Genomic DNA, 12,660 nt, shown 5'->3' on the forward strand with positions numbered 1-12,660 from the left:
TGAAGAAGAGGAGGCGATAGAGCTGGAGGCTGAGTCAGCAATGTAAGACAAAACTTTTTCCTGATGCTCTGGCTTTAAAAGCGGTTTGCCAACTCCTAGAAAACTAAGCGTTCGAGGCCTTATGTAGCCAGACGATGACGCAGGGTCAGCACCTCCTGCATTCGGTCCTATTTTGCTCTTGCCACTACCATCAGATCCACCACCAACACCATCATTACCAGCTGCCAACTCCTGCCCAATTCCACGGCTTCTTCCACCAGCCTTCCTCATTTTTGGTAGAAATGTAGACAAAATCCAACAAACTATATAGTAATGTAAAACAAGGTACAAGGTGTCTATAGGACAGGGGAGATTTTGAATTTCTGCAGACACTTGTGGACACTGGACACTTTTGGATTGTGTGAGGCCCACTGATATCTGAGCGCTATGTGACAGGCTCGATGGCACAGCTGTGACAAAAGTGACTAGAGGATAAGGGAGATTTTGAATCTCTGCACACACTTTTGGACACTGGATGGACACTTTTGGATTGTGTGAGGCCCACTGATATCTGAGCGCTATGTGACAGGCTCGATGGCACAGCTGTGACCAAAGTGACTAGAGGATAAGGGAGATTTTGAATCTCTGCACACACTTTTGGACACTGGACACTTTTGGATTGTGTGAGGCCCAATGAATATCTGAGCGCTATGTTACAGGCTCGATGGCACAGCTGTGACAAAAGTGACTAGAGGATAAGGGAGATTGGATTGCTTTTAAAAAAGCAGTTTGTGGAGCAGTGGGTAAACAGCAATGCAGGAATGTCAGGAAGCCTTAGAAGGCAGCCCAACAACCAACACCACTGATACACCACTATATAGCCTCCCCTTGCACTGCACACACAGAGACTGGTGTGTTGTGCAGGCCAAATCGCTAGCAGCAGAAGCAGTTTTTTTGTCTTCTTCCCTGCCTAACGCTCTCCCTACAGAATCAGCAGCAACCTCTCCCTATACTAAGATCGGCAGAAGTAAGATGGCGGTTGGCGTGCACGCCCTTTTATACCCCCTGTGACGCCCACCAAAGCAAGCCAATCACTTGCATGCCCTTCTGAAAGATGGTGGTGACCCGTGCCTATGTCATCACGTTGCCCACAGTGTCCGTGGATCCTGATTGGCTGAAAAAGGGCGCAAAACAAACTTTTGAAACGCGACTTTGGCGCGTAAGTCGCCGACCTCGTGGCCGACCTCATCCTAGGGTCGGGTTTCGTTTCATGAAACCCGACTTTGCCAAAAGTCGGGGACTTTTGAATTTTTTCGACTCGTTTCGCTCAACTGTAGTTAGGAGTGTAGAGACACTGACTCAGGGGAGTGCACGAGGTCTCCACGTCACCGTTCCCTATCGCAAGGCCCTCCATTGTATCGGTTTACCTGGTGTTTCCCTTTATTATTTAAATTTGCCCTGCTGGAGGCGGTGTATCCAGATACACCTGTAATTCTGAAATTCGCCTGCTGGAGGCGGTGTATCCGGCTGCCCATTATATTTTTTAAATTTGCCCTACTGGAGGCGGTGTGTCCAGTCACACGTAACCATCACATTATCACCAACCGTAACATTTTTCTCTGTTGAGCCATGGGCCAAGTGCAAACCGGTGAGCAGTTGCTTCTGGCCCTCACTGAGGTTAGTGAGGAGCTGAATGATGTGTTTTAGCAGCACCAGCAGCGGAATTATGGGTCTGAGGCCTATCCTCTGCCTCAACTAAAGGGTCCATATACGGCTTTGGCGAGGATGTGCCGTGGAGTCCCTGCTGGGGAGCAGGACTTGCTTATACAGACGGACGTACCAAGGCAGGTGGGTGGAGTCGGTGTCCCCATGGTGCTGCCTGGTGTTCCCCAAGGTGAAAGGGTATGTCCCTATAGTGAGCATACAAATGATTTAGTCATTGGCACTGATGCCGAAACTTCTGTACTGTCAGAGAAGCCGTGCCCCCCTGGTCGTGTGGAGGAAGACGACCTGGGAGTGTATATTTCCTCCTTGCCCTCAGAAGGTACTATGTCAGTGGAGGTGATGATTGGCGAGGTACCTGAGGGCATACCGGTGCTTGTTAACAGTGGAACAGAAGTCAGTCTGGTGGATGCTCAGTTTGTCCAGACTCATGATCTGAGTGGTGAGATGCTGGACAAACCCATAAGCGTCCAGGCCATTAACTCTGTCCCACTGAGTCAGCGGGGGTTAAACCAAGTCATAGAAGACATTGCGCTGTATAGTGAACATCATGATGAGTCCCAGTCATACTATGTCTTGGAGGGAAATCCAGCACCTATCGTTGTGGGCCCCCCTTGGTCTCAAAAACACAACCCGGTTTCAGATTGGTGGATTAGGGAAGTAGTCAGCTGGGAGCAGCCATGTGAGGGCTGCTGCCTAGGGGCTACTGTCTCTGCCGTCTCTCTACAAACGTCCCCTTCCTCTCCAGTGAGAGCAGGGGAGGTACTGCAGGAGAGTAGGGGCAAGGCTCAACCCTCGCCATTAGCCAACCCTGAGAGGCGCAGACCTAATAGTACGAGGGGTTGGAGGGTGGTGTACCCCTTGGTAAATTGCGGGGGTGTGAGTGTGGTGACACAGGGGGATGCCTCTGTTGTCAGTTCCGGAAAGAGTTCACCGTATTGTGACAAACGAATGTGTGGCAATAAACGTTCAGGTCCGAACCTGTGTGTGAACGAGCATGTATGGGTGGCCACCAAAAACATCCAGAGGAAGTGTGTTGCGGGGGTCTGGAATTCTCAGGTGATCGGGCCGTGTCTGGTGTCGGCTATCCAGGGCCTGGAGACTTATCAGCTGGAGATACCCCCAAACATGCACATACACAACTTGTTCCCCAGGTCGGCGCTTTGGAGATGTGTGGTGCCTCCAGAACATACTTTGCCAATACCAGCGGTGCTTGTTTGTCATAAACCTGAAGTGCAGGTAGTTGCTGGGGTGAACTCTGGACCGGGGCATCCCCGCTGTAGGTGGTTCCCTGATGATGAGCGGTCTTGAGGGTCTGGAGGCCCCTCATTGAGGGAGGGTACTGTCATGATCCGGGTTGGATTATGGCAGATAAATGCACAAGTAACCTTTTTTCCCTTAAGCTGTGTGCTTAAAGGTAGTTTTGCCCCCGGTGGCCATTAGGGTCATTGCACTGTGGTGATTTCAGTTCTAGTTTTGCCCCCGGTGGCCGTTAGGGTCATTGCACTCTGGTTACTATAGTTTAGTGCACGTGATTATAAAACAGGTGTGATTGCTCTGGCTCTGACCTATAAAAGAGTGTCAGGTGTTGCAATCACTGTTGGTGATATTGCTCATTTCCAACCAAGTCTGGTGGAGGAAGGAACTACAGAGAGGAGTTCCTGGCAGCTCAGGGGAGCTCTGGTGTTATAGCTTCAGGTGGAAGCTGAATTCAGGTGTCGCGCTTCAGGAGTGAAGCTGAACTTTGGTGTCGTACTCTTGCTTGGAGCAATAGCAACAGAGCAAAGCTAAGTGGTGTTTTCCCTGTTTGTGACTTCCCTTATGTGTGTTTCAGTGCAGTGGTGGGATTAGTTTCTGCACCGTCCATTTCACTAGAAAGGGCTAGGTGCAGGGCGAGCTAGGGTTTTTAGGTATCCTGCACAGCGCCAGGTGCGGAATTTGCATAGGGACTGTTAGGAGTGTAAAAAACACTGACTCAGGGGAGTGCACAAGGTCTCCACTTCCCCGTTCCCTATCGCAGGGCCCTCTATTGTATCGGTTTCCCTGGTGTTTCCCTTTATTATTTAAATTCGCCCTGCTGGAGGCGGTGTATCCAGATACACCTGTGATTCTGAAATTCGCCTGCTGGAGGCGGTGTATCCGGCTGCACGTTATATTATTTTAATTCGCCCTACTGGAGGCAGTGTATCCAGAGTCACGTGTGTCAGAGAAATTCGCCCTGCTGGAGGCGGTGTGTCCAGTCACACGTAACCATCACAATTGCCTTCTGGACATCTGTCAGGTCAGCAGTCTTCTCCATGATTGTGGAGCTACTGAATCATACTAAGGGACCTTTTTAAGCACTTAGGAAGACTTTGCAGGTTTTCTTTGTTAATTATTCTAATTTACTGAGATAATGACTTTGGGTTTTCATTGACCATAAGCCATAATCATCAACACTATCACCAAGCTTCTGGGCAGTAGTACTACGAAATGCAGGCCACAATTGGCCTACTTTGTCTTCTGCAAACATATTGAGGGGGGAAGAATCTTGTGTACAAGATCAGATCCACTGCCAGCACATAAATAAAGCTCCAGAACCACTATTATTACATTAATTCAGAGCCAGAACAACTGTTAGCACGTGAATGCAGAGCCAGAACCAGTCTGTACATGAGTGCAGCAGCATAACTACCATCAGTACATAAATGCAGGAGCATAACAACTGTCAGTACATGAATGCAGTGTCATCTCCCCCATCATTAGATGAATGCAATGCATGAAACACTGATAGTACAAGAATGGAGCACCAGAAGAACCATCAGTATATGAATGCAGCACCAATCAATTGCAATGTCATGTCAGCCCCACATATATTTGCATTTCTTGAACCTACAATTCCCATTATGTCATTAACAATGGTAAGGAGAAACTAAGAGTTTTTAGTAGCTATCATCAGACTGTGCAGTAACTACAGTACTGATGAGACATGGGTAGTATCACAAAGAACCATTTACATCCATGAACCTTATAGGTGACATCTTCTCTGATTGGAGTCATTCCCATCACTTTTGCCTCCATGTTGTACAGATGTCATGATGAGATTTCACACCCAGAGTTAACCTTTTCAGAGGTCCCCACACTGCCCCTCTCCATAATGTCCCTCACTGTCTCTCTCAATAATGTCTCCTCCCCACATTGCTCCTCTTCATAATGTCCCCCTAACCCTGCCCCTCCCCAAAAGGTTTCCCCATACTGCCCCTTTCCATAATTCCCTCACTAAAGACCCTCTCCATAATTTCTTCCCACTCTGCCCCTCTCCTTAATGTATCCCCACACACTTGCCCTCACCATAATGTCCCCCACTGCCCCTCTCTATAATATCTTCCAACATTGCCCATATCCATAATATTCCCAACACTGCCCCTCTCCTTAATGTCTAGCACACTACCCCTCTCCATAATATGCCCAACACTATCCCTCTCCATAATGTCTCCGCACACTGCCCCTGTGCATTGTGTATATACATGCATTATATTTTTATGTCCTACAGTGATAAATGATGTATTTTTGACAAACAAAAATGGCAATATTAAACAAACCTTACCATCTGCAGGCATTCCAAGTTAATAATACACACTGTCTATATGCTCAATAAAATAAGCCTAAAGTAAAAAACAGAATTGTAACCACTCTATTTGTCTGGATATTGTAAAACTTGTAGACTTATCTGCCTGTTAAACACTGATTTTAGTAAATAGAAAAGATGTATATTTTACACTGTAACATTAAAGTGAAACACTTTAGTAAGGTCAGTAAAATTTCCTATAGGTACAATAATCAGAATATCAAATCAATATCAGAAGCTCTTCAGTATGAATCATTTATACAGTGTAGATCTATTTATAAATTATGTGTTAAAAAACAGCTACAAACTCCTATGGGAATGTGTACAAGTATGTACTAGGACAGGACTTATTGTTTTTTCTTGTTGGCTTTGACTAATTCAGCTATGTTTATAACCTTGTACTTTCCTGACCTCCTGAATTAACTGCTCATTGTCACAATGATCTACAAATATAACAATACATAGGTTTGGCTACCGATTGACATGTCCACTGAGTGAAGCCATTGTGCGTGCTGTGCCATCACTGGAATATTTAATCAAAGCTCATTTATCCCAAGCTTCAAAGCCTCATAGTATTATATGAAGCTGTCATGTGTTATGACTGGGTCACTGAGGAGGATGGCGGAACAGGCCAAGCCACCAGGAAATCAGAGAGGTTGGTGATTGGGCGGATTGCAGACCCCTGATCCTATCAACACAACTAGCAGTAGCTGTGAAGCATTCCTACGATGTCCTAGATGCCTCGTCACAGCCAGAGAACTAACTAAGCCTAAAGCCAGAAAGGTGAAATCTAAACTGCCCCGGAGCAGATCCCCAAAGGAACAGATAGCCCCCAAACATATATTGTCGGTGAGACAAGATGAAGCACAGACACAGGCAGAAAAATAGACTGAGCAAATGGTGGGGACCAAGCTGTCTAAATAGGACAGGACAGAAAAGACACTGTCTGCAATCACGCAAAAACCCTGAAAAATCAAGCACATCTGATATACAAAAGACCTGAGGCCGCACGACCTCACCCCCACAATATCAGCACTCTGGTGTAAACTGGGAGCAAAGCAAAGAGATACCAATACAACAGGTGACTGAACAAACTGACACAAGCTGCAACATATGGAGCGCTGCCCCCAACAGGAAGTACGCTGAACACTAGCAGCAAAACAGAAAGAAAACAAAAGTACAGCAAAATTAGGTGCAAAGGATTAGCAAAAGAATCACTTAGCTGAACATGAAGATCAGGCAGGAGACAGAGGAACTCCAAAAGCACAAGGAGAAAAATCACCAGCAACCATCAAGGGCTGTCTGCTCAATTATATGCTCCCAGCCAGAAATCCCAGGTTTCCAATCATCTCTGTCAGGTGGGGAACTTCCCTCAACCTGGCTAGCTCAACTACTCCCAGTAACCACCAGAGGGAGTAGAGGAAGCTCTGGCTCAGAAGTCCGAGCCAGGAAATTCACAACAGTCATGCTTCAATCGTGAGACCAGTGGCTTTGCGGAGATCAGACCAATTTGCATGGAAGTAATGAGCCCTTAAAAAAGTTAAGCAAATTTAATCAAGTTCTTGAGATGTTCAAATATATTATAATTCAATTAAATTTGTTTATTTTTTTTCAAATGTAATGTAGTGAGCAAACTCAAAGAACAAGTGACTTGTCTAAAATGGTCATCCATAGAAGGATCTCAAAATAAATCAATTCAGGTTAAGATCTAATATTTTCTTTATAGAATGTAAAGTAAAAATTTAGAAGACAGAAATGAGCAAATCATTACGTCAGGACCCAAAAGACAGGAATTCTGTGCTTAAAATCATAAACATCTTTTTTCCTCATGGGTAATTATAATTCGATAATCATCAGGCCACGATTGTCCCAACACAATATAAATATCTCCTACATAGATCTGTATCTCTCAAAGAAAGGATTTTACACCTGGACAAGCCCTGTGTTACTCTACTGGTAAATATATCAGACATTGAAGTCTTTATTCTAAATTATCTGTTAACAGTCATGGCCAAAAGTTTTGAGATGGAATCAAATTTTGGTTTTCATAAGTACCTGCTTCTGTGTTTTTTTTAATATTCTAGTCAGATGCTTCTATGGTTATCAGAATTTCCCTACGTTTTGTTTGTTGAAAAATACATCAAGTTTATGAAAGTACTTAACATTTACAATGTTCGCCCTTATTTTACAAAACTTATGCCCTTCACCGTGGCTTTCTGGATACATTATTTTGAATTTACCATTCATCTGATTACTCTTTATAAAAATCTAGAGTTCATGGAAATTTCCACTATAAATTCTGAAGAAGCAAAACCATGTGAAAACCAAAATTTGATTCAGTCTCAATACTTTTGGCCATGACAGTAAGGTCTATTATAATACAGTGATTGAATTGGTTTATTTCTAAAACACATTCTAGTAAAAAATGACTGATATTAAAAGGTATATCAGGGACTTTATGAAAAGCAAAAATTGTATCTAATCACTAACAGGCAAGTAATTGTAACTTACCTGCCTGTTTTTCACAAAACAGTTCTTCCCCGGCACAGAGCAGTCCCTGGCCAGGCATTCAGAAGCCTCTGCTGACGTCATGTCTACAGAGTGGAGGTTTCTTTTCTGCTCCACTCTGTTGATGAGGTGAGACTTCCAACATCATTCTGATTGACAGCTGGATCCCTGTTGCCTAACTGGGGATCTGGCTGCCAATTAGAATGACTTTGGAAGTCATGCCCCATTGCATCAGCTGAGGCAGCAGAATCCCCGGCAGGAGCCGTTTGTGACCTCCCTGTGCCGGAGAACAACGGTGCCATACACAACAGGCAGTTAAGTTGCAATTACCTGCCTGTGAGTGTTTAGTCACATTTTTGTTTTTACATAAAATCCCGGCTATCCCCTTTAAACCAATGATTTAGAATTTACAGAGTGTTGTGGATACTTAAGTATTATGTCGGTTAATTTTTAGTGATTTCTTTTTTTTCACCTTTTTCACCATTTGTATTTATGAAAAATATATTTTAGCAATGAGGAAACAAGCTAATATTTAGATATACATATCAAAAATACATCTTCTTATGCGATAATTAACCTCTTAAATCAATTTTTCATTTTTGCATATTTATCTTTTTCTCCTCTTCTCTCACAAAGAGCCTTTAATTTTCTCTTTTTTTAACTTTCTGTCCATGCAGCCATTTGAGGACTTGTTTTTTTACAGGATGAATTGTAGTTTTGAATGATACTATTCATTTTGCCATAAAATATACTGAAAAAAGGGAAAAAAATTCAGCTGGGAGGAAATAGTGAAGAAAATGCAATTCTGCCACTATTTTTTGTTTGGTTTGTTGTTATTGCATTCATTGCATGATAAAAATATTATTTCTGTGGTGAAAAAAATGAAAAGTTTTCTTTTAATTTTTATATTTGTGTCACAATTTTCTGAGATGGGTAACAGTTTTAGATTTCCATGGCTGGAGCTTTTTTTCCATTTTACATTTTTATTGATTCTGTTTAGGGGAACATTTGACATTTTGATTGCTTTTTACTGTATTTTGCTAGTGAGGTGTGATGACTGAAAAAATGCAATTCTGCAGTTTTGCCTTTTTTATATATGAATTTTAGTAACTTAATATTTGTAAATTGGACTTTTACAGACTTTCACCGATGTTATTTTTTATTTTCAATTTCTTTAATTTTTTATTAGAGGAAAAAGGGGAGGGATTCAAATTTTTTTCTACAATTTTAAAAGTTACTTTTTACTTTTTTTAGTCTATTTAGGTGACTTTAACCTACAAGTATCCACCCTCTTATTCTACATATTGCAATATCACTGAATTGCACTCTAATGAAATAATTTTCAGAATGTGGCCAGCTTCTAAGTTGACATTGGTGAGGGCTTTCAGCAGATACTTTGCTGCAGTGATACGTATCCCAATGATTCCCTGAAATCACATTGCAGGAGATCAAAAGGAGCCTGTACAAAGATTGACACCATCATCTAAATGATTAATAGCATCGGTTAACAGAGGCATCTAAATAGTTAATAGCAGCTGTTGATCTCAGCATCAAAATGGTTAATAGCAGTAGAAATTAGATAATAAAAAATAATTAAAACTAAGGAATTGTGCTTTAATTTTATGATAACATATTGCATTTTTTACTGATTTAAGCACATTTTAGTATTTAAGATAAAAAATAGTTTTCAAAAGGTTCTGTAGGATGTCAAAATTGATGGACTATATTTCGGGTAGGCTATCAATTTTAGATAGATGGGGGAGCCTGCAACAAAATCTACATTGGTGATTTCAGCCTTAGATTGCAGCTTTCCAAAAGGTGAATTTTGCACTGGATGTGAAAACTGAAAACATCCCTGGGGTGACATGAGACACAAGGCTCAGTTTTATTGCTTAATGTGTTAAAAAAAGTATTTTGCTTCAAACTTTTTTTTAATTATTTAAATCAATGACAACAGAATTACAGTCTTGTAACAAACAGAAACATATTTTGGACAGATTTCTCTGGCACACGATTATACCCGCAAAAAAGGAGATAAACTTTCAGTGTCATTAGATGATCGAATTACAAGTAAACCACCTGTGGTACATTTCATTTTTCACTCCGATATTTTTGATGTTATAATACATTTTGTGTTTTTTTTAATTACTAAGGAAATCCTGATGCAGAATGAAACTTATTTTAAATATTTTTACATTTTGCCATTTTCTGGAGAGACAAGGAATAAACCGCTCATTTCCACTTTATTTTTCTTGGTATATTTGGTTGGAATACTCATCAATTCTTCCATTATCTCAGTCATATGTCTGGAGATTCAGTTACATAAACCAATGTATCTCTTTATTTGTAATTTATCTATTGTAGACATATTTTATACATCGGTCACGGTTCCTAAATTACTGCACATGTTATTATCCGGGAATCACATTGTTTTCTTCTCACAATGTTATACTCAGTACTTTTTTTTATCATCTGCGGCGATAGCAGAGGACAGTCTCCTATTGGTTATGGCTTATGACCGATATGTCGCCATCTGTCTCCCGTTACATTATCATCGGATCTTAAGTAGGAAAAATTGCACCCTAATAACTATTGGGATTTGGGTAATGGCATTTTTAATCTCTTTAATTCTTCTGTATTCAGCTTTATACATGACCATCTGCCACTCCAACGTCATCCACCAGTTCTTCTGTGCTACGAAGGCACTAACAAAGGCCACTTGCATTGGCACAAAAATGTATTTTGTTATAATGGGCATTGGATTGTTGATCTTTGTGGTTACTCCCTTTATGTTCACATTTATTTCTTATGTTAACATTTTCTCCGTCATCTTCAAGATGAAGTCAAAAGAAAGCCAAAAAAAAGCCTTCTCCACCTGCTCATCCCACATCACCGTTGTTTCTCTTTATTATGGAACATTTTTAACAGGGTATCTGATACCATCCAACAATGATCTTCTGGATTTAGTCTTCAATATAGTACATACAACTATCACCCCCATGATCAACCCGATAATATACAGTCTGCAAAATTCCAACGTACAATCTGCACTGTTACGGTTAACGATGCAAATTTGTTTTCTACAGAACTGAGAGAAAAGGAAAGGATGGGAAAATAAATTGGGAAGCTGCAGAACATTTCTCTGTGTATTCTATTCCTTTTTTTCACATATATGATCTACTAATCACAATTTATATGAAAATGGACAAACCTATCTTACGATTATTTCAGTTTACTGCTCTTGTTCAATTAAATCCACATCAAATATATGGTGGTCTGTTAATTTACATGCCATCATGTCCATAGACTGATGGACAAGTATATGATTTGTTTACATTCTTGCTAGTTGCATTGAGTTTTAACTGCTCATTTTGCTTTTCTTCACAGTAAATTAATCTCCCCACATCTCCAACACATGAGACAGACTAGTGTCCGTAAAGATAGAGTGTAGGCGAGTTGGGACTGTATACTTGAAGATACCCTTCTATTGACCCTTTGATAGACAGAGGCCCGAATCGCCTTTCCATTGCGTTTGAAAATTAGTGTTCGGTTGGTCTGGGGGTTCGATCAGCAAAGAGTAAGAGTTTAAGATAAAGTGTGTCTCAACTGTCCCGTGTCTGAGCATGCAATCTCGAGAGGCATTGTGTCAGTATTATAAAAATAATATTCCTTCGAGGGCCAAAAATGTTCATCTTCAAAATTAGACACTCTAAAGCAACCCATTTCTAAAGTCCAATCTTTATTGTAGCAAATTAAAACATCTTCAGCAGGGGGTTAGAACGGGAAGAAAAAGTCGGACGACGGCCGTTTCACGCTCCTTTGTGCTTCTACGGGTCCTGTTGCTAATGGGAAGTGACGAGACAGAAAAAATACCCTATGGCAGGAAAGGTCCTCCCCCATTTTTTTCTTCTCCCCCCACAATCTGTCCAGCACCGTGAACATGAAATTCACTTCGAATTTTGGGGGTTCAACCCTTGAATTTTTGGACATTAAAATTCACCTTAATCAGGGAACAATGATTACGGAAGTTTACTGCAAGCCTACCTAGACAAACTCCCTTTTACATTATAACAGTGCGCATCCCCTCCATGTAAAAAAATCTCTACCGTTCAGTTTCTCAGACTCAAGAGAATTAATAGTAATGTTGAAGGTTTTAAAAAACAATCTGCTGAGTTATATGACAGTTTTAGGGAAAGGGGGTATCCCAAAGAATTATTAGATACGGCCTTAGAAAGATCAGAGAATTTGGGGGATTTAATAAATCATAGTAAGAGGAATAAGAAAAATACTGATGAGAGGAGATTTGTATTTTGCTTTAAGTATTGTCCTATGGGGTGATGCCCTTACATGTAGTAATGGAGAGCTGTAGTTGCTAGTAGATATGTGCCAGGATTTCCATGGTCTATTTGCCTCCTGTAAAGCCTGCACAGTGCAAAAAATTCATCAGCCGGCACCAGTACCAGGACCCCATTCACTTCAATGGGGGGCTCAAACATCCAGTGTTTGCCACTCTGTCATGTGCATGACAGCGCGGCAAACACCCCTTCTGATCGGCGGTGAAATCATCAATCAAAAGACAGCATGAGCATTCAGCTCTGATCGGATTTATAAAGTTTTGATGACCTGTAGAAGCGCAATAGCGTGAAACGGCCATCGTCGATCTCATACTCCATTTTCCATTCTCCTGTTGAAGATGTTTTAACCATTTCAATAAAGGCTTGATTTTAGACCAATGAGTGCCATCCATTTTTCTATCTTGAAAGGATTTATAAAGTTTACCTCTGGTCACTGGTGTCAGCTGATGGGACTACCGCTCCCATCATCCGACACCTGCTGCCATTAAT

This window comes from Dendrobates tinctorius, unplaced genomic scaffold, assembly GCF_039654945.1.
Source record: "Dendrobates tinctorius isolate UK_male_01 unplaced genomic scaffold, ASM3965494v1 ptg000257l, whole genome shotgun sequence".
Lineage (NCBI taxonomy): Eukaryota > Metazoa > Chordata > Amphibia > Anura > Dendrobatidae > Dendrobates > Dendrobates tinctorius.